The sequence below is a fragment of the Taudactylus pleione genome, unplaced genomic scaffold (assembly GCF_031769625.1).
Source record: "Taudactylus pleione unplaced genomic scaffold, aTauple2 ptg000619l, whole genome shotgun sequence".
Taxonomy (NCBI): domain Eukaryota; kingdom Metazoa; phylum Chordata; class Amphibia; order Anura; family Myobatrachidae; genus Taudactylus; species Taudactylus pleione.
The window spans coordinates 1,570,503-1,591,978 of record NW_028285021.1 but is presented as its reverse complement, the minus strand read 5'-3'; the positions used below and the strand labels follow the sequence as shown (position 1 = coordinate 1,591,978).

General features: G+C 42.1%; 1 protein-coding gene across 1 annotated transcript in view; it reads left to right on the top strand.

Annotated features, from left to right (window-relative positions):
* The window catches only part of LOC148479635 (PRKC apoptosis WT1 regulator protein-like), a 119,063-nt gene that overhangs the window by 73,631 nt on the left and 23,956 nt on the right, over window positions 1-21,476 (top strand). The window lies entirely within an intron of this gene.

Genomic DNA, 21,476 nt, shown 5'->3' with positions numbered 1-21,476 from the left:
AGAATAGACTGGAAATGAGTGGAAATTAAGGTTATTGAGGTTAATAATAGCATAGGAGCAGAAAAACCTACAAATTCTGTGATTTTAGCTGTTTTTATGCTTTTTTTCAAAAAAATACAGATCCAAAACACAAAACCCAGAACCCAAAACACGGAAGGGTGGTTTTGGCAAAACCAATCCAGATCCAAAACACGAAGAAAGATCCAGATCCAAAACCAAAACACAAAACACGAAAAGTGGCCGGTGCACACCCCTACTTATGACACAGGCGCACGCTTGGCACTACTTTGTTGATGCACGTGCGGCTACTGCGCACACAATTCACAAACACAGAAAAGATATTATTTTTTTAGCACTTGGGGGGAGCACCCCTGATGGACAGAGCACCCCCTGGACAACACTACAGCACTCCTTTAGGACTGGGACACTGCACAGGACTTTGGAGTGGACACAGCCCCTATGGAGAACTGACTGCACAACACAGTCCAGCCAGCCCCTATGGACTTTGAAGTAGTGGACACAGCCCCTATTAACAACAGCAGCACAGCACAACACAGCCAGCCCCTATGGACTTTGAAGTAGTGGACAACAGCAGCACTACACTACACTACACTACACAGCCCTAACTCCCACCCTCCCTCTTCACTGTCCACAGCCGAGTGAGAAAATGGCGCCGACGCGGGTACCTTATATAGGATCCAAAACCCGCGAGACTCGGAAGGCGGGATGATGACGTTTTGCCTCGATTTCAGATCCGAGTCAGGCGGGAAAAGTCGAGCCTGACTCGGATCGGACTCGGATCGGGGGGGCTCGGGGGGGTTCGGATTTCAGAAATCCGAACCCGCTCACCCCTAATACATACATCAGTGTACCTGCATAATAACATCTCTATACCTGTATACATACATCACTGTACCTGCATAATCAGATCTTTATACCTGTATACATACATCACTGTACCTGTATAATCACATCTCTATACCTGTATACATACATCACTGTACCTCCATAATAACATCTCTATACCTGTATACATACCTCACTATATCTGCATAATCACATTACTATACCTGTATACATACATCACTGTACCTCCATAATAACATCTCTATACCTGTATACATTCATCACTGTACCTGCATAATCAGATCTTTATACCTGTATACATACATCACTGTACCTGCATAATCACATTACTATACCTGTATACATACATCACTGTACCTGCATAATCACATCTCTATACCTGTATACATTCATCACTGTACCTCCATAATAACATCTCTATATATGTATACATACATCACTGTATCTGCATAATCACATTACTATACCTGTATACATACATCACTGTACCTGTATAATTACATCTCTATACCTGTATACATTCAGCACTGTACCTGCATAATCAGATCTTTACACCTATATACATACTTCACTGTACCTGCATAATCACATCTCTATACCTGTATACATACATCACTGTACCTCCATAATAATAACATCTCTATATATGTATACATACATCACTTTATCTGCATAATCACATTACTATACCTGTATACATACATCACTGTACCTGCATAATCACATCTCTATACCTGTATACATAGGTCACTGTACCTCCATAATAACATCTCTATATATGTATACATACATCACTGTATCTGCATAATCACATTACTATACCTGTATACATACATCACTGTACCTGCATAATCACATTACTATACCTGTATACATGCATCACTGTACCTGCATAATAACATCACTATACCTGTATACATACATCATTGTACCTGCATAATCACATCACTATACCTGTATACATACATCACTGTACCTGCATAATCACATCTCTATACCTGTATACATACATCACTGTACCTGCATAATCACATCTCTATACCTGTATACATGCATCACTGTACCTGCATAATCACATTACTATACCTGTATACATACATCACTGTACCTGCATAATCACATCTCTATACCTGTATACATACATCACTGTACCTCCATAATAACATCTCTATACCTGTATACATACATCACTGTACCTCCATAATAACATCTCTATACCTGTATACATACATCACTGTACCTGCATAATCACATTACTATACCTGTATACATACATCACTATATCTGCATAATCACATCTCTATACCATTATACATACATCACTCTACCTGTATAATCACATCTCTATACCTGTATACATAGATCACTGTAACTGCATAATCACATTACTATATCTGTATACATACATCACTATATCTGCATAATCACATCTCTATACCTTTATACATACATCACTGTAGCTACATAATCACATCTCTATACATATATACATACATCACTGTACTTGCATAATCACATCTCTATACCTGTATACATACATCACTGTTCCTGCATAATCACATCTCTATACCTGTATACATACATCACTGTACCTGCATAATCACATCTCTATACCTGTATACATACATCACTGTACCTGCATAATCACATTACTTTACCTGTATACATACATCACTGTACCTGCATAATCACATCTCTATGCCTGTATACATACATCACTATATCTGCATAATCACATTACTATACCTGTATACTAGGGGTGAGCCGGTTCGGATTTCTGAAATCCGAACCCCCCCGAGCCTTCCCGATCCGAGGCCGGTCCGAGTCAGGCTCGACTTTTCCCGCCTGACTCGAATCTGAAATCGAGGCAAAACGTCATCATCCCGCCTTCCGGGTGTCGCGGGTTTTGGATCCTATATAAGGTACCCGTGTCTGTGCCATTTTTTCACTCGGCTGTGGACAGTGAAGAGGGAGGGTGGGAGTTAGGGCTGGCTGGGCTGTGTAGTGTAGTGTAGTGCAGTGTAGTGTTGTGCTGTGCTGCGCTGTGCTGCTATTGTCCATAGGGGCTGTGTCCACTCCTCCAAAGTCCATAGGGGCTGGCTGGACTGTGTTGTGCAGTCAGTTGTCCATAGGGGCTGTGTCCACTCCAAAGTCCTGTGCAGTGTCCCAGTTCTAAAGGGGTGCTGTAGTGTTGTCCAGGGGGTGCTCCCTCCAAGTGCAAAACAAAATAATATTTTTTCTGTGTTTGTGAATTGTGTGCACAGTAGCCGCACGTGCATCAACAAAGTAGTGCCAAGCATGCGCCAGTGTCATAAGGGCCGGCTGGCTTGACCGTTAAAGGGTGCTGTAACCCCCAAAGTGCACTCCAAACAAAATAAAAAATATTTTCTGTGTTTGTGAATTGTGTGCACTGTGGCTGCACGTGCATAAACAAAGGAGCAGCGCCAAGCGTGCGCCTGTGTCCTATAAGTAAAGGGCCGGCTGGCTCATTTCTTAAAGGGTGGTGTAACCCCCAAAGTGCACTAGTCTCCAGCAAAAATAAAAAAATATTTTCTGTGTTTGTGTGCGCCTTAGCCGCACGTATATATCTAATCAATATAACATAAATGGAGGACCAAACTTTCTCCGATAAAAATAAAATAGGGAAAGATCAAGAACCACTTCCTCCTAGTGCTGTAGCTGCTGCCAGTAGTCATGACATAGACGATAACATGCCATCAACGTGGTCTGCCAAGGCCGATGCCCAATGTCATAGTAGAGGGCACATACAATCCCAAATGACAAAGTTCAGGAAAATTACCTTAAAAAAAACATTTAAATCATCTGAAGAGAAATGTAAACTTGCCAATCTGCCATTTATGACACGGAGTGGCAAGGAACGGCTAAAGTCTTTCCCTATGTTCATGACTAGTGGTTCAGCTTCACATGACGATGGAAGCCCTCCTCCCGCTAAAAAAATCAAACGAGTTAAGCTGGCAAAAGCACAGCGAAGAATTGTGCGTTCTAAGAAGATATCACAAATCCCCAAGGAGAGTCCAAGTGTGGTGGCGGTTGCGATGCCTGACCTTCCCAGCACTGGATGGGAAGTAGTGGCTCTTTCCACCATTTGCACGCCCCCTGCAAGTGCTGAAAGGAGCACCCACAGTCCACTTGCTGATTTGCAAATTGAAAATGTCACTGTTGAAGTACAACTGGATGAGGATACTGGTGTAGCTGGCACTGAGGAGGAAGTTGGCGAGGAGGATTCTGATGGTGATGTGGTTTGTTTATATCAGGCTCCGGGGGAGACAGTTGTTGTCCGTGGGATGAAAAAGCCCATCACGGTCATGCCTGGGCAGAAGACCAAACATTCCATCTCTTTGGTCTGGCAATACTTCTATCCAAATCCGGACAACAACTGTCTTGCCATATGTACCATATGTAAAGGTGAAATAAGTAGGGGTAAGGACGTTAACCACCTAGGAACATCCTCCCTTATACGGCACCTGCAGCGCGTTCATAAAAAGTTACTGTCAAGTTCAGAAACTTTGGCTAAGACCGGAAGCAGTCCAGGGACACCTAAATCCCTTTGTCCTGTTGTATCCAAGCGCCTGCAAACCACACCGTCAATTTCCTCCTTAGTCAGTATCGGAAGTAGTCCTGCAGGCCATGTCTCTGGCATGACTGACCCTCCTATCCGGGATCCCTCCGGAGGATCCTGCATTGCTACGCCTCCTGCTGCCGCTGCTGCTGTTGCTGGGAGTCGTTCATCATCCCAGAGAGGAAGTAGGAACACCACTACTTTTACTAAACAATTGACCCTCCAACAGTCCTTAGCGAGGAGGATGAAGTACGACAGCAGTCATCCTGAAGCAAAACGTATAACTGAGGCCTTGACTGCTATGTTGGTGTTAGACGTGCATCCGGTATCCGCCATTAGTGCAGTGGGATTTAGACAATTGATGGAGGTAGTGTGTCCCCGGTTCCAAATCCCGTCTAGATTCCACTTCACTAGGCAGGCGATACCGAGACTGTACAGAAACGTCAGAAAAAGTGTCCTCAGTGTCCTGAAAAATGCGGTTGTACCCAATGTCCACTTAACCACGGACAAGTGGAACAGGGCAGGCTAAGGACTATATGACTGTGACAGCCCACTGGGTAGATGTATCACCTTACGCAGCAACGACAGCAGCATCACCAGTAGCATCTCAGAAACGCCAGCTCGTTCCAAGGCAGGCTACGCTGTGTATCACCAGTTTCAGTAAGAGGCACACCGCCGACAACCTCTTAGAGAAACTGAGGGAAATCATCGCTCAGTGGCTTACCCCACTTAGACTCTCCTGGGGATTTGTGATATCTGACAACGCCACCAATATTGTGCAGGCATTACATCTGGGCAAATTCCAGCACATCCCATGTTTTGCTCACACAATAAACTTGGTGGTGCAGAATTTTCTGAAAAGCGACAGGGGCGTGCAGGAGACGCTTTGGGTGGCCCGAAAATTTTTTGGCCACTTTCGCCATTCAGCGACTGTGTGCCGAAGACTGGAGCGCCAGCAAACACTCTTGAACCTGCCCCGCAATCACCTGAAGCAAGAGGTTGTGACGCGGTGGAACTCAACCCTCTATATGCTTCAGAGGATGGAGGAGCAGCAAAAGGCCATTCAAGCCTATACATCCACCTATGACATAGGCAAAGGAGGGGGTATGCACCTGACTCAAGCGCAGTGGAGAATGATTTCCGTGTTGTGCAAGGTTCTCCAGCCCTTCGAACTTGCCACACGTGAAGTCAGTTCAGACACTGCCAGCTTGAGTCAGGTCATTCCCCTCATCAGGCTTTTGCAGAAGCAGCTGGAGAAAGTGAAGGAGGAGCTAAGATGGAGCAATTCCGCTCGGTATGTGGGACTTGTGGATGAAGCCCTTCATTTGCTTTGCCAGGATTCCAGGGTGGTCAATCTGTTGAAATCAGGCCACTACATTTTGGCCACCGTGCTCGATCCTAGGTTTAAAGCCTATGTGGTGTCTCTCTATCCGGCCGACACAAGCCTGCAGAGGTGCAAAGACCTGCTGGTGAAAACACTGTCAGCTGAAGCGGAACGTGACACGTCAACAGCTCCTTCTTCATTTTCTCCCGCAACTGGGGCTGTCAGGAAAAAACTTAGGTATCCTAAGTAACCCGCTGGCGGTGATGCAGGGCAGGCAGGACCAAGTTTGGACATCTGGTCCGAACTGAAGGACCTGGCAACAATTTCTGACATGTCTACTGTCACTGCATATGATACTGTCACCATTGACAGAATGGTGGAGGATTACATCGGTGACAGCATCCAAGTAGGCATGTCAGACAGTCCATACCTGTACTGGCAGGAAAAAGAGGCAATTTGGAGGCCCCTGTACAAACTGGCTCTATTTTACCTGAGTTGCCCCCCCTCCAGTGTGTACTCCGAAAGAGTGTTTAGTGCAGCTGGGAACCTTGTCAGCGAAAGGCGTAGGAGGTTGCTTCCACAAAATGTGGAGAAGATGATGTTCATAAAAATGAATTACCAACTCTTCCAGGGAGACCAGCCTCCAGAACGTACAGAGGGACCTGTGGTGGTGGATTCCAGCGGGGACGAGTTAATAGTCTGTGAGGATGAGGATGTACACAACACTGAAGAGGGTGAGGAATCGGTGGATGAGGAGGATGAGGACGACATCTTGCCTCCGTAGAGCCAGTTTGTGCAGGGATAGATTAATTGTCAGCTTGTTTTGTGGGTGCCCAAACGAACCAATCATTTCAGCCACAGTCGTGTGGCAGACCCTGGCGCTGAAATGATTGGTTTGTTAAAGTGTGCATGTCCTGTTTATACAACATAAGGGCGGGTGGGAGGGCCCAAGGACAATTCCATCTTGCACCTCTTTTTTTTCTTTGCATTATGTAATGTTTGGGGCCTAGTTTTTCAAACTGAAATCCTGTCTGCCACTGCAGTGCCACTCCTAGATGGGCCACGTGTTTGTGACGCCCACTCGTGTCGCTTAGCATAGCCTTTTGGACATAAAAACACTATTGTGAGGTGTGAGGTGTTCAGAATAGACTGGAAATGAGTGGAAATTAAGGTTATTGAGGTTAATAATAGCATAGGAGCAGAAAAACCAACACATTCTGTGATTTTAGCTGTTTTTATTCTTTTTTACAAAAAAATACAGATCCAAAACACAAAACCCAGAACCCAAAACACGGAAGGGTGGTTTTGGCAAAACCAATCCAGATCCAAAACACGAAGAAAGATCCAGATCCAAAACCAAAACACGAAAAGTGGCCGGTGCCCACCCCTACTGTATACTTACATCACTGTACCTCCATAATAACATCACTATACCTGTATACATACATCACTGTACCTGCATAATAACATCACTATACCTGTATATTTACATCACTGTACCTGCATAATAACATCACTATACCTGTATACATACATCACTGTACCTGCATAATCACATCTCTATACCTGTATACTTACACCAATGTACCTGTATAATCACATCACTAAACCTGTGTACATACTTCACTGTAGATGCATGATTTCCTCACTGTACTGTACATGTGTACTTAGGGCCTGATTCAGACCCAGTCGCAAGCACTAAGCCCTCGCAACCGGGTCGATGGTGGCCCAGAGCGCATGCGCATGACGGAGCCGGCGCATGCGCGAGACCCAGATAGCGACGGGCAATCCGTCGCTCCAGGTCTCGCACCAAAGGGGGCGAGCTGTCAATGTTGAGTGAAAGCTCGCCCCCTTTGGTGGGTGGGCAGGGGGGGTGGCTGCCCAAATGGAGGTGTTCCCATGAGAACGCCTCCCATTTGAGGGCGGCGCCACTGACATCACGAGTGATGTCAGTGGAGAGATTCCGGCTCTGTTAGAGGCGAAATCTCTCTGGGGCTTGCGGCCACGAGACCCTACCACAAGGGTCGCAATCCCGATGGTCGCGATGGCCTTGACCATCGCGACCATCATCATGGCTGCTCGCTATAGCTGTGGGTTGTCACCCACAGCTATGCGCGCAGTCAGGAGGCCGCACAAAAAAATAAAAAACGCCATGATTCAGAGTGAGCGCTCTTTCAGAACGTCCGGCTCTGAATCAGGGCCTTGCATCACTATTCCTGCACAATTACATCACTATATTAGTGTATTTATTTACATCACTGAACCTGCATGTTTGCTTAACTATATGCTTGCACCTTCACCTTAGCTATATGCTTATATCATTTTACCTTTGTAAATACACCACCTTACCTGTATTCCTACATCACTTTACCTGCAAGCTTACATCACTTTACCTGTACGTTTGCATAATCTTACCTGTATGCTTACATCACTTTACCTGTATGGTTACATCATATTACCTGTATGCTTACATCACATTACCTATATGCTTACATAATCTTACCTGTATGGTTACTTCACATGAACTACATGCTTACATAATCTTAGCTATATTCTTACATTATCTTACTTGTATGCTTGCATCACCTTAACATATTCTTACATCATCTTACCTGTTTGCTTACATCACCCTAGCTATATGCTTACATCATCTTACCTGTTTGCTTTCATCACCTTAGCTATATTCTTACATCATCTTACTTGTATACTTACATCACCTTAGCTATATTCTTACATCATCTTACTTGTAACTATACTTACATCACCTTAGCTATATTCTTACATCATCTTACCTGTATGCTTACATCACCCTAGCTATATTCTTACATCATCTTACCTGTTTGCTTTCATCACCTTAGCTATACTCTTACATCATCTTACTTGTAACTATACTTACATCACCTTAGCTATAGGCTTACATCATCTTACCTGTATGCTTACATCACCTTAGCTATAGGCATACATCATCTTACCTGTATGCTTACATCACCTTAGCTATATTCTTACATCATCTTACCTGTTTGCTTTCATCACCTTAGCTATATTCTTACATCATCTTACCTGTATGCTTACATCACCTTAGCTATAGGCATACATCATCTTACCTGTATGCTTACATCACCTTAGCTATATTCTTACATCATCTTACCTGTTTGCTTTCATCACCTTAGCTATATTCTTACATCATCTTACCTGTATGCTTACATCACCTTAGCTATATTCTTACATCATCTTACCTGTATGCTTACATCACCTTAGCTATATTCTTACATCATCTTACCTGTATGTTTACATCACCTTAGCTATATGCTTACATCATCTTACCTGTTTGCTTTCATCACCTTAGCTATATTCTTACATCATCTTACTTGTAACTATACTTACATCACCTTAGCTATATTCTTACATCATCTTACCTGTATGCTTACATCACCCTAGCTATATTCTTACATCATCTTACCTGTTTGCTTTCATCACCTTAGCTATATTCTTACATCATCTTACTTGTAACTATACTTACATCACCTTAGCTATAGGCTTACATCATCTTACCTGTATGCTTACATCACCTTAGCTATAGGCATACATCATCTTACCTGTATGCTTACATCACCTTAGCTATATTCTTACATCATCTTACCTGTTTGCTTTCATCACCTTAGCTATATTCTTACATCATCTTACCTGTATGCTTACATCACCTTAGCTATATGCTTACATCATCTTACCTGTATGCTTACATCACCTTAGCTATATTCTTACATCATCTTACCTGTATGCTTACATCACCTTAGCTATATGCTTACATCATCTTACCTGTATGCTTACATCTTAGCTATATTCTTACATCATCTTACCTGTATGTTTACATCACCTTAGCTATATGCTTACATCATCTTACCTGTTTGCTTTCATCACCTTAGCTATATTCTTACATCATCTTACTTGTAACTATACTTACATCACCTTAGCTATATTCTTACATCATCTTACCTGTATGCTTACATCACCCTAGCTATATTCTTACATCATCTTACCTGTTTGCTTTCATCACCTTAGCTATATTCTTACATCATCTTACTTGTATACTTACATCACCTTAGCTATAGGCTTACATCATCTTACCTGTATACTTACATCACCTTAGCTATATGCTTACATCATCTTACCTGTATACTTACATCTTAGCTATATTCTTACATCATCTTATCTGTATGCTTACATCACCTTAGCTATAGGCTTACATCATCTTACCTGTATGCTTACATCACCTTAGCTATATGCTTACATCATCTTACCTGTATGCTTACATCTTAGCTATATTCTTACATCATCTTATCTGTATGCTTACATCACCTTAGCTATAGGCTTACATCATCTTACCTGTATGCTTACATCACCTTAACTATATTCTTACATCATCTTACCTGTTTGCTTTCATCACCTTAGCTATATTCTTACATCATCTTACTTGTATACTTACATCACCTTAGCTATAGGCTTACATCATCTTACCTGTATACTTACATAACCTTAGCTATATGCTTACATCATCTTACCTGTATGCTTACATCTTAGCTATATTCTTACATCATCTTATCTGTATGCTTACATCACCTTAGCTATATTCTTACATCATCTTACCTGTTTGGTTTCATCACCTTAGCTATATTCTTACATCATCTTACCTGTATGCTTACATCACCTTAGCTATATGCTTACATCATCTTACCTGTATGCTTACATCTTAGTTATATTCTTACATCATCTTACCTGTATGTTTACATCACCCTAGCTATATGCTTACATCATCTTACCTGTATACTTACATCACCCTAGCTATATGCTTACATCATTTTACCTGTATACTTACATCACCTTAGCTATATGCTTACATCATTTTACCTGTATACTTACATCACCTTAGCTATATGCTTACATCATCTTACCTGTATACTTACATCACCTTAGCTATATGCTTACATCATTTTACCTGTATACTTACATCACCCTAGCTATAGGCTTACATCATCTTACCTGTATACTTACATCACCTTAGCTATATGCTTACATCATCTTACCTGTATACTTACATCACCCTAGCTATATGCTTACATCATTTTACCTGTATACTTACATCACCTTAGCTATATGCTTACATCATTTTACCTGTATACTTACATCACCTTAGCTATATGCTTACATCATCTTACCTGTATACTTACATCACCTTAGCTATATGCTTACATCATCTTACCTGTATGTTTACATCACCTTAGCTATATGCTTACATCATCTTACCTGTATACTTACATCACCCTAGCTATATGCTTACATCATTTTACCTGTATACTTACATCACCTTAGCTATATGCTTACATCATCTTACCTGTATGCTTACATCACCTTAGCTATATGCTTACATCATCTTACCTGTATGTTTACATCACCCTAGCTATATGCTTACATCATCTTACCTGTATACTTACATCACCTTAGCTATATGCTTACATCATCTTACCTGTATACTTACATCACCCTAGCTATATGCTTACATCATTTTACCTGTATACTTACATCACCCTAGCTATATGCTTACATCATCTTACCTGTATACTTACATCACCATAGCTATATGCTTACATCATCTTACCTGTATACTTACATCAACTTAGCTATATGCTTACATCATCTTACCTGTATACTTACATCAACTTACCTATATACTTACATCACCTTAGCTATATGCTTACATAATCTTACCTGTATGCTTACATCACCATAGCTATATGCTTACACCATCTTACCTGTATGCTTACATAATCTTAGCTATATTCTTACATTATCTTACCTGTTTGCTTTCATCACCTTAGCTATATTCTTACATCATCTTACTTGTAACTATACTTACATCACCTTAGCTATATTCTTACATCATCTTACCTGTATGCTTACATCACCCTAGCTATATGCTTACATCATCTTACCTGTATGCTTACATCACCTTAGCTATATGCTTACATTTTACCTATATGCTATAAATGTACGTTTCGGTTCTCCAGAAATCCTAATCCACCCGAATTTTGTGATTCCGTGTAAATCCGAGTCGAGGTTCTAATCTCCTAAGGAGATCCGGGTAAATCCAGGTCGGGGTTCTGATCTTTTTGTGGTTCGGAATTCGGATTCTAAATCTGAATTTCGGGTTTTGGATTGCATAAATTACTTGATTTTAGTTGTTTTTAAAACTTTTTATCTATTTTTTTATTTTTCCTGATCCAAAACCAAAACCAAATTGCAGCGGCTTGCAGCGGCTTGCAGGGGCTTGCGGCAGGTGGATTTTTCATGTTTTTTGAAACTTAACTTTAGCAACTTTAAGATATGCTGTCCCCCATTTTCAAGTACCCCAAATTTGCTGGGATAAGTTATTTTCTGCAAAAAACCTCCTGAATACTATTCTTCACCGCTTACACAAAAACGCTATTTAGCAGCTATTGAGCCCGTTTAAAAACACCAAATACCTTCAGCAAGCCAAATCGGGGGTAACCATAGCTAACTCCCATGTCAGAGCATCATTTGGGGGGTGTCAGGCTGATTTTCCCAAATCTGACGGTACTTTCCGTTTGTTTAAGTTTCACGGGGTCCCATTTTCGCCTACTTTCAAATTGAATACGGGGTAAAGCGGGCATGCGCACGATCCTTTTCCGCCTACAAAACAAGCGATGTAGGTGAAAAGTCTGGGAGGTGAAAAAGTATTGCGGGTCTGCTCAAATTGAATACGGCTCTCAGTGTGTTTAAGGATGACTCTGAATAAGGCCCATGATTTGCATTTACACATTTCACTCTGTGGGGTCGATTTAATTAACTCGTCCATGCATGCGAGGGTGGCGAGTTGCCAGCAACGGCAGCTGAACATGCCCCACCTTGACCTGGACTCGCTGATTTTTGTACTCAGCCCTATGAAGCTGCAAACAAAAATCTTTGTGTCCGGAGCTATCATATGTGTGTCATTTTTTCGCACTTACTCTAATAATTCTTTGACGGGGTCGCGTTAATTAAAACAACCCCTGTATCTGCCATCTGTATTACTCATCCTTTAAATATGATTTCTGCATTCGGTTTGACTGCATTGCTGCTCTCTGTGCGCTTTACCTGTCTACTGAATTACTCATTTGTACTATGTCCTATCTATGGGGTCGATTTAATAAACTCACCGTCCACATGGAAGGGGGGTGAGTTGCTGATGCAATGTCATAGAAACGCCGGCAATGACAGCTGAACTCGGCACCCTACTGATTTTTGTACGCAGCCCTGTAGTCCGGTGCTACCGTAAGTGCTTACTTGCAGCCACAAGCAATTTGCGGATGTGAGTGAGTAATTGAATCGACCCCTATAGTGGTACAGTTGTGAGGTATGTTATGAGTACTTTGGACAGGGCTAAGCTAAGTGTTCATCTATGGCACCATGGTTTTAAAAGACATAATGACACTCATTAGGGGTTTCTCATGTAACCAGTGGTACACCCACACTGAGTGCTGGCCAGCAACATTGAGGGCCAGCAGCTAGAAGCTTCTTTCCTGTGAAGCTGCCAGCTGCTGCTCCTCCATGTTGGTAATGGGCAGGGACTGTGTTGCTGGGCTATGAAATCACAGACGGAAACCAGTGGTGCCTAGGGGCATATGGGTTGGTAGTGTCTAAATCCCCTTCATGGATAATAGATTGTATTAAATTTGTTTTACAATATAATTACTTCATCTTTTTGGAGGAATTTTTTCTGCAAATTTGTGAAACAGCGATGAGGACGATTTGCGCACCCAGTTTTGAAATTTTATATATGGTTTTGTGGGATAGAAAAACTACTTTTAATAATAATGCTTTTTCCATGAATGTTGTAATGTACAGTATAAACCCTGTATCGACAACATTTTGATTGTATGGCACAGATCAGAAAAATAATTCTTCGATTTTCTCAAGTTTTAAAATGTAAGTGATTTTAATTTGGTGTTCACTTCTAATTAGGGGCATATTAAGAGAGGAGGGGGCCCATTTACATTCCCCGTCCGGTGCCCCCTCCTCTCTCCCTGGCGGCCGGCAGCAGACTGACGGCCGACCGCAGCAGCAGTAGACTCTGGGCACTTGTCCTACGCATGTGCCGGTCGCCGGGAAAATGTTGGGGTGGCCATTTTTCTGTGCTTTGTGCAGGGCTGAGACACCCAATGCGGGACCTCGGAAAGGTGAGTGTTAGAAAATATGGGTGCAGCCATTATAAATATGCCCTTGCTTCTAATTCCAATAATTCCAAGAAAAGGAAACTGAGTTTTAGGATCTTGTATTATGTTAATGTATTTCTATAAAATTAATAAAAAATTACTCAATTTAAAAACATTTTAAGAATTGTCAGGGGAATGTAAAGAGATTTCCACTTTAACAAATTTTAAACAGCTGGATAGCAGCAGCTATCTGGAATATACGAGCTGCAATTTTAATATATGGAAAAATAATTTGCCTTTTTCTCAGTCAGTTATATTAAAACCCACATCCAAAAGTCACATGAGGTAAGATCCGGTGATCGTGGTGACCAAGATATCTTAAAGTAGTGTCTGGTGACCCGTCCTTTGGTAAAGTGTTGCCTTAGCAAGTAATTTGCATCACCACATTGTCACCAGGTGACAAAATTTGTAACTAATATTTTTTCAATAAATGGCAAGCAAGCGCATCTTCTGTTGGCCAGATTTGTCTTCATTACAAGTCTAAAGGTGCGTACACATTAGACGATATTTTACACGATTCACCCGATTTTGACGCAACGGAACGACAAATCGTGTAAAATATGTCCAAATCGTGAGTGTCCACTATCAACTGTAGATTATCCAAGGTTATAAATGTAAAACCCAGTGATTAAATGGTGGTCTAAAAAGATATAGGAGTGGATTGAAACACGCCATACTACTTGCCTACAAACAGCCAAAGTGGCAATGGTATGTGCTACTACCCAAAGTGTAGAGACTAATGACCTGTTATGATACAAGGTTATCACCAAGAGTGAGAAAGGTCTAGAGGAGATATTTGGAACTCGTTGTGGTTTGACAACAGAATTATGGCCTCAGTCCAAGTGCAGCCTTGAGGGCTGGAAGTACTTGGCAAGGTGTAGTCGTTGGGCCGAGTAGAAGCCTTGAGGGCTGGAAGTACTTGGCAAGAGGCTGGCTTGCAGAGACTGGAGACCCAATAGTGCAGCCTATACCACCGGAAAGACGCAGGCAGATGACGCAAAAGTGCGACATGTGCCGCCGAGATGACACAGACGGCAGGTCGCTGGCTTGCGTCGAGAGGTGACACAATAGTGTGGCCTATGCCGCCGCAATGACACAAGCAGAAGCACACTGAAGGAGTGGACAGATGACGCAAAAGTGCGACCTGTGCCGCCAAGATGTCACAGACGGCCGAACGCTGACTTGTGTGGAGAAGTGACACAATAGTGCGGCCTATGTTGCCGGGTTGAGACACAGACGACAGCACGTTGGTGGGATAGGCAGGAGACACAGTAGTGTGGCCTTATGTCGCCGGGATGACACAGGCGGCAACATGCTAGATAGGGTGGAAAAGAGCCGCAAAAGTGTGACCTGTGCTGCCAAGATGACACAGGCGGCAGGACGCAGGCTTGCATAGGCAAGAGACGCTGACGTGCGGCTGATACACAGGAGGCAACCAGAATGCTGGACACAACACTGGAAGGCTGCAAACACTGTAACCGGAAACACGTAGCAACGCTATCATTGGCACCTGAGCATCCCTCACGCCAGATAGAAAAAGACCACAGGAGTCAATCCGGTCACAGCAGGAATGACGGACAGTAGGTAGGAGGAGTTTCAGGGAATAGTCGCCCGGCGTTCATATCTCCCAGCAATGCGGCGGCTTGTGACATGACCAGAATGGGTTCCCAAGGCATAGCAATGTTTCAGCATGCTACCACCCCACAGAGAATGGGAATGCCCGATGAAACTTCTACCTGGAACTATGGCCACTATGCCATTTGGCTTATTCAATGCCCTACCCTTATTTCAAGCGTATGTAAAGAAGCAAGTGTAAACTATTTGGCAGTAAGTAGAGCATTGTTTCAACAAGTGCAGAGAGAGCTTCTTAGGACACATAATTTCATCAAAGGCTAAATAAATGGAACTGGAGAAACTCTCCACTATCCTGGATTGGTATCAAGGCAATCCAGAGGTTATTGGGGTTTGACTAGTACTAAACACATTTATCCCCAATTTCTTAACAGCTTTTATACTTATAACTGCCTTGACAAATAGGAGACTCATAAGTCACAACAAGATTTTGATACTACTGTATGATTCATCTCATCACCTATTCTCTGGTACCCGACCCTATACATTCATAGTTTACACATCTGAGAGTGGTAGAGAAGCCATATTCCCCAAGACCAACGCCTTAGCAAACCTTATTGCTTTCATTGAGTTGAAGCAGTCAAACAAGAACCTGCAGTATATTCAGAAGAGGTTGGATTATCTGCCAGCCAGAGGTCGCTATTCCTAATTTAGTTTGACTTCATCATACCATCATAGTTTGGATCCAGGAATGTCAAGGAAGATGCACTGTCCTGGCAGTTCTCTCCCTAAAAATCCATCATGAACGGCACAACCATTGTAACATTAGGCTGGATTCTAGAGGCAAACAGCTTTACAGAGTTACCAGACAGCATTTGGGTCAAAATGGTAGTATTCACCAAAGTACCTAAGGCACCCGAAGAAGAGAGATTTATTCTTCCTGTCTGATAACTGAAGTTTCTGCAATGGGAACATGACTCATCATGGATAGGGCATCCCAGCATCAGGAAATCAATCAAATTGATTATACCTGTAACCGTTAGGAAGGATGTCACCTTCTTTATCCAATCCTGCACTACTTGTGACTTCACCAGGATGTCACAGAAACCATCCTCAAGGCACCTGATGCCCTTGCCCATTACACAGTAGCCATGAAGCTGTGGATATCATCCCTGACCTCAATACATTGTTTCAGTAAGATCACTTCATGGCCTTGAATATACTGCTGTTGGTATTCCAACTCTCCCAGATCTTCACCAAAGAGTTTTGTGTTTTCTTCACCAAAGAGGTTTGGCACCTGCACGGACTTCAACTACCTTATGCAATTGGCTGGATATTACTATCTTATGCAATTGGCTGGATATTCTCATCTGGGTACCACAGATGCCCAGAATGACTGGTACCAAATACTTGTGTTGGCAAAGTTGTCATGGAACCGTCTAGTGCAGTACTCCATGGGGTCCCTGCTTTCTACCTTGACCACAACTTCCATCTGGTTGTGATCCCTTCATATAATGCTACTTTGGGGTTCCTTCTGCAGCCATGCATATGTAGTATCACCAAGAATTGTGGAGGAGGATGGTATCTTCTCCTAAAGGGGGGAGGGAAATCATAAGGTTCTGTTGAAATACTAGCCATAGACAATAGGTGGCAGTACACCATCAACAATGACAACTGAATACTGCTTTTCACTTATTGCAATCAACAACTGCAACTTTTATATGGTGCCCACTCACATCAATCTTTGCATGAGCAAAGTTAGAATTACATTTTTCTGTTGGTGCTTCAATTGTCTTAAATATAGATCAGACCTTTAGGGGGAATGTAATAGCCTGGGACTTTCAGGCATCGGTGAGTTTTCAGCGGGTCTGCCCATTGTCCAGGTCGGTTTTGCCTTTTAATAAATTGTAACTTAAAAAGATCTGGGAAAACTCACCAGGATGTCGGCGATGCCTGCAAGTCACAGGCTATTGCATTCACTCCTTAGAATTAAGTAAGTATATTAAAATAACTTGAACCACAGCTAGTATGGTATTTAATTGATTGAGAAAGAGGTGCCGATAAGACTTTCTCTGAACATTTATCATAAAGCACATTCAAATAATTGAATCCCACACATACAATGGTATTTATTTTAATAAAAAGATGAATTTATATGACAGGTAATTTAATGTTTCAATTAGAATTACATATATTAAAATAATTTACACCACAACTAATACTATAATATTTATTTTAGTGGAAACTGTGTTTTTAATTAAGACACAATTTCTAGTGCTATTAGAACTGAAAAGAATTTGAACCACAGCTACTGTGGTATTTGAGTGAAGCAGACATTTATATATAACACAGGAAAATGTATGGCTCTATAAAGAGCATTGTTTTGTTATTTTCACTTACAATGTAACATAATTTATTGTCATTGAAAGGATTTTTTGGGGGGTGAGTGTTGTTTGCAGTTTACACTAATACCGCTTTTATACCGAAATTCCAGGTCTGACCCGAAGGTTGGAACAGGGTTCCAATCCAGATCAGACCCGGAATTTCCCCGGCGCCGACCTAGGATATTCCCGAGTCGACACCGTTCACACCGGAGCCGGGTCTGCAAAGACCCCCCTTTTTCGGCGTTGAAGTGGACGCTTGGAGATGACGTCATCTCCAAGCACCACTGTAGCCGGCAGGCAAGTGGCATGATCCAAGTCACCCTAACCTGGATTGCACCATTTACACTGCAGGGTTTCATGGGTTATTCCCGTGTTAAACACTGTAAGCTACCTGGGTTGGATTGCCGGGTCACTCAACCCGGCAATCCAACCCAGTCCCCTTTCACACCAAGGAGCTACCTAACCCGGGTTAACCCTGCAATAACCCGGGTTTTAGCTCTGGTGTAATAGGGGTATAATTCAGCATTGTACACTAATGCCATAGCAGCTGTAATCCTGTATGTAGCTGCAGTGTGACAATATGCAAATGTCACAGACGCTGAGGGATGTATTGAGACGCCCACCTGCGACTTTTTCAAATCCAAGTATCTGCGTGGCAGATCCTTTAATAATCGGACTTCTGAGTAGCCCCATTGAAACGCAGAATGGCTGCAGACCCAGGCTGTGACACTGTGACACGTTCGTAAAACGGACTCGTCACACCTGCGTTCTTTGCCGCGGCTCCCTGTTACCTCCTACAAACGCTCTGTGACTGTCAATCACACTGCGAGTAAATAGTTGCTGTGAGTGGCTGCGATAATGTACCTTGATGCATTCGCAGTGCAACTCAGACGCATTCCTAGAATGGTGATTATCGCTCAAACATCGGAACAGCGTATTTTTTTATATTTTGAAATATAAAATTCAGGAGTATATTTTTATATTCTCCTAAATTTTAACTTTGCTCTGTTTATTTTAACTTAATCACTGTAGATTGTAAAAGATGATTCCATGTTTAGTAGACGTTTTCTTGCCTGGCTCTGCTACATCGCAAGGAGTATGACTGTCATAGCTGCACTCTCCAAGTGTTCTAATGTAGGCATGAAATAAAAAACTGGTCCTCACTAAATATTTACTGCTTCCCTATATAAAGCAATTAATATTGATTGTCTTCATAGATGAAATAATAAATATTGATTGCCCTCATAGATGAAATAATAAATATTGATTGTCTTCATAGATGAAATAATAAATATTGATTGCCCTCATAGATGAAATAATAAATATTGTCTTCATAGATGAAATAATAAATATTGATTACCCTCATAGATGAAATAATACATATTGATTGCCCTCATAGATGAAATAATAAATATTATCTTCATAGATTAAATAATAAATATTGATTGCCCTCATCAGGGGTGTATCTAGGGGTCCGAGCGCCCCTGGCAAACTAAGGGACTGGCGCCCCCCTCCAATGACTGCTTCTACTAAAAAAAAAAAAAACACACACTGGGAGTAATTTAATTCACACGTGAAGAAATAGAGAGAGTATAATTTTTATTTCTCTTTGTAATATATATATCTTTTATAGAACTTACTGCATTGCAAACCACTATATATAAATTTATAAAAACGCAAAAAAACACAGGAAAAGCTTAAAAACATTGAATCAAAAACAAACAAAATGCATTATGGGTAACATAATTTACATATATTCAAATTGGGCTATCTATACTGCATTACACTTTTTAACAACTGATACCTACACTCCACCTTTAATTTACTGAGATGATAGGTCTTTCATATTTTCCCAAATAAGAATGAAGACAGTCCATATGGATCATGTCTTATTCCCAACACAGGGTTAGCCACCACCTAAAAAGATCATAACCAATCCCCCAAAATAAGGAAAACATAAATTTATTACACTTACACTGGGGGTAGGTCAATTTACATGCCTGTAGAAATAGGGAGTAGGGAGACAATAAATATATATATATATATATATATATATATATATATGTATATATATGTATTTATTTATTTTTTTCACTTATAACACTTACTACATAAAAAGCACTGTTTATTAATTTCTATATGTCAACAACACAGGAAAAGAGGGCATCAATAACAAACAAGATGCATTGTGGGCAAGATAATTTGCATATATGCAAATTACCTTGCGAATAGAGCCTTGTGATTGATGTGGTGCTTGCACTCTTTTCCTGCACAGTTGACATATTGGAATTTCTGAGTGGTGATTGGTATGTGTTGGGTATTGTGGGGGATGAAATATATTAGGGATAAAAATAAAAAAAATGTACTCTCCCTAATTTTAAATGTTTCTAATATAAAGGGACATATAAGAAGGCTAATACATAGTAACAATGAATGGAGAACACTGGTAAGAGCAGAGCAGACAGAAGGAGACCAGGGATCTTTGCTGTAGCTAACTGCAGGACACTGCTAAGAGCAGAGGAGACAGGAGATCATGTGCTAGTGATGTCAGCGCGCCCCTGGACCATTTAGGCCAATAGGAAGATAAGTCTTTGGGGCCTTAAAATGAGAGTAAGACTGGGTGGTTCACCTGTGATATTGCCTAACCTGTATGCAGTGGTGTAAGTTCATCCGACACCCCGGAGGCAAGTTATAATTTGGTTCCCTCCCCATCACAGCTGCTAACACTGTAATGTAGTAATTTGCATGCAGATACACCTACAGTTGCACACAGAATATAGGCAATCCACAGATAATTTTAATAAGCAGAAGCTGCTTGTGCATCCTCCCTTGCCCGCAGCTCCCTTCAATGCATTCTTGTTGACATCCAGTTCCTGGAAGATCTACAGCCGAGCTTATCCTCGGGCCAGCCACTCAGAACTCTGCTGCATGGGTCCACGGCTAGGGCTGCCACCAGGGAGGAATGGGGCGGAGAGTTGTGAGTGTGGGGGACACTGGGACTGCTGCATGGTCCACAACTTGGGCTGTCCCCGGGAGGAGTGGGATGGGGAGTTGTTGGTGAGGGGATGCACTGAAACTTCTGCACGGGTCCGAGAGAGGCTAGGGCTACCGCCAGGTAGGAGTGAGTCAGAGAGTTGTGGGTGAGGAGGGCATCGGACGTGTCACACTGACATAAGAAGCTGCTGAGGAGCAGCAACACCAATGAGTAGGGACAGGCTATAGATAGATAGAGGATGCAGCTGATGGTCTGACACGGAGCTCTCCACCAGTGTATGGTGGCTTCTCAGGTGCCGGGAAGAGGTGGCATATATTTGGCGGCCGTGACGGTACACTCTGGGTACATAGTTACAGCCTTAAGTGGGGTGAATATATTGTGGGCAATGGAGGAGGTGCCCCTTCAGTGCAGGCGCCTCCATTGTCTCCTATAGTTCTGCCCCTGCCTGTATGCGATTTACTGGTTTTCAAACTGCCACACATCAGAT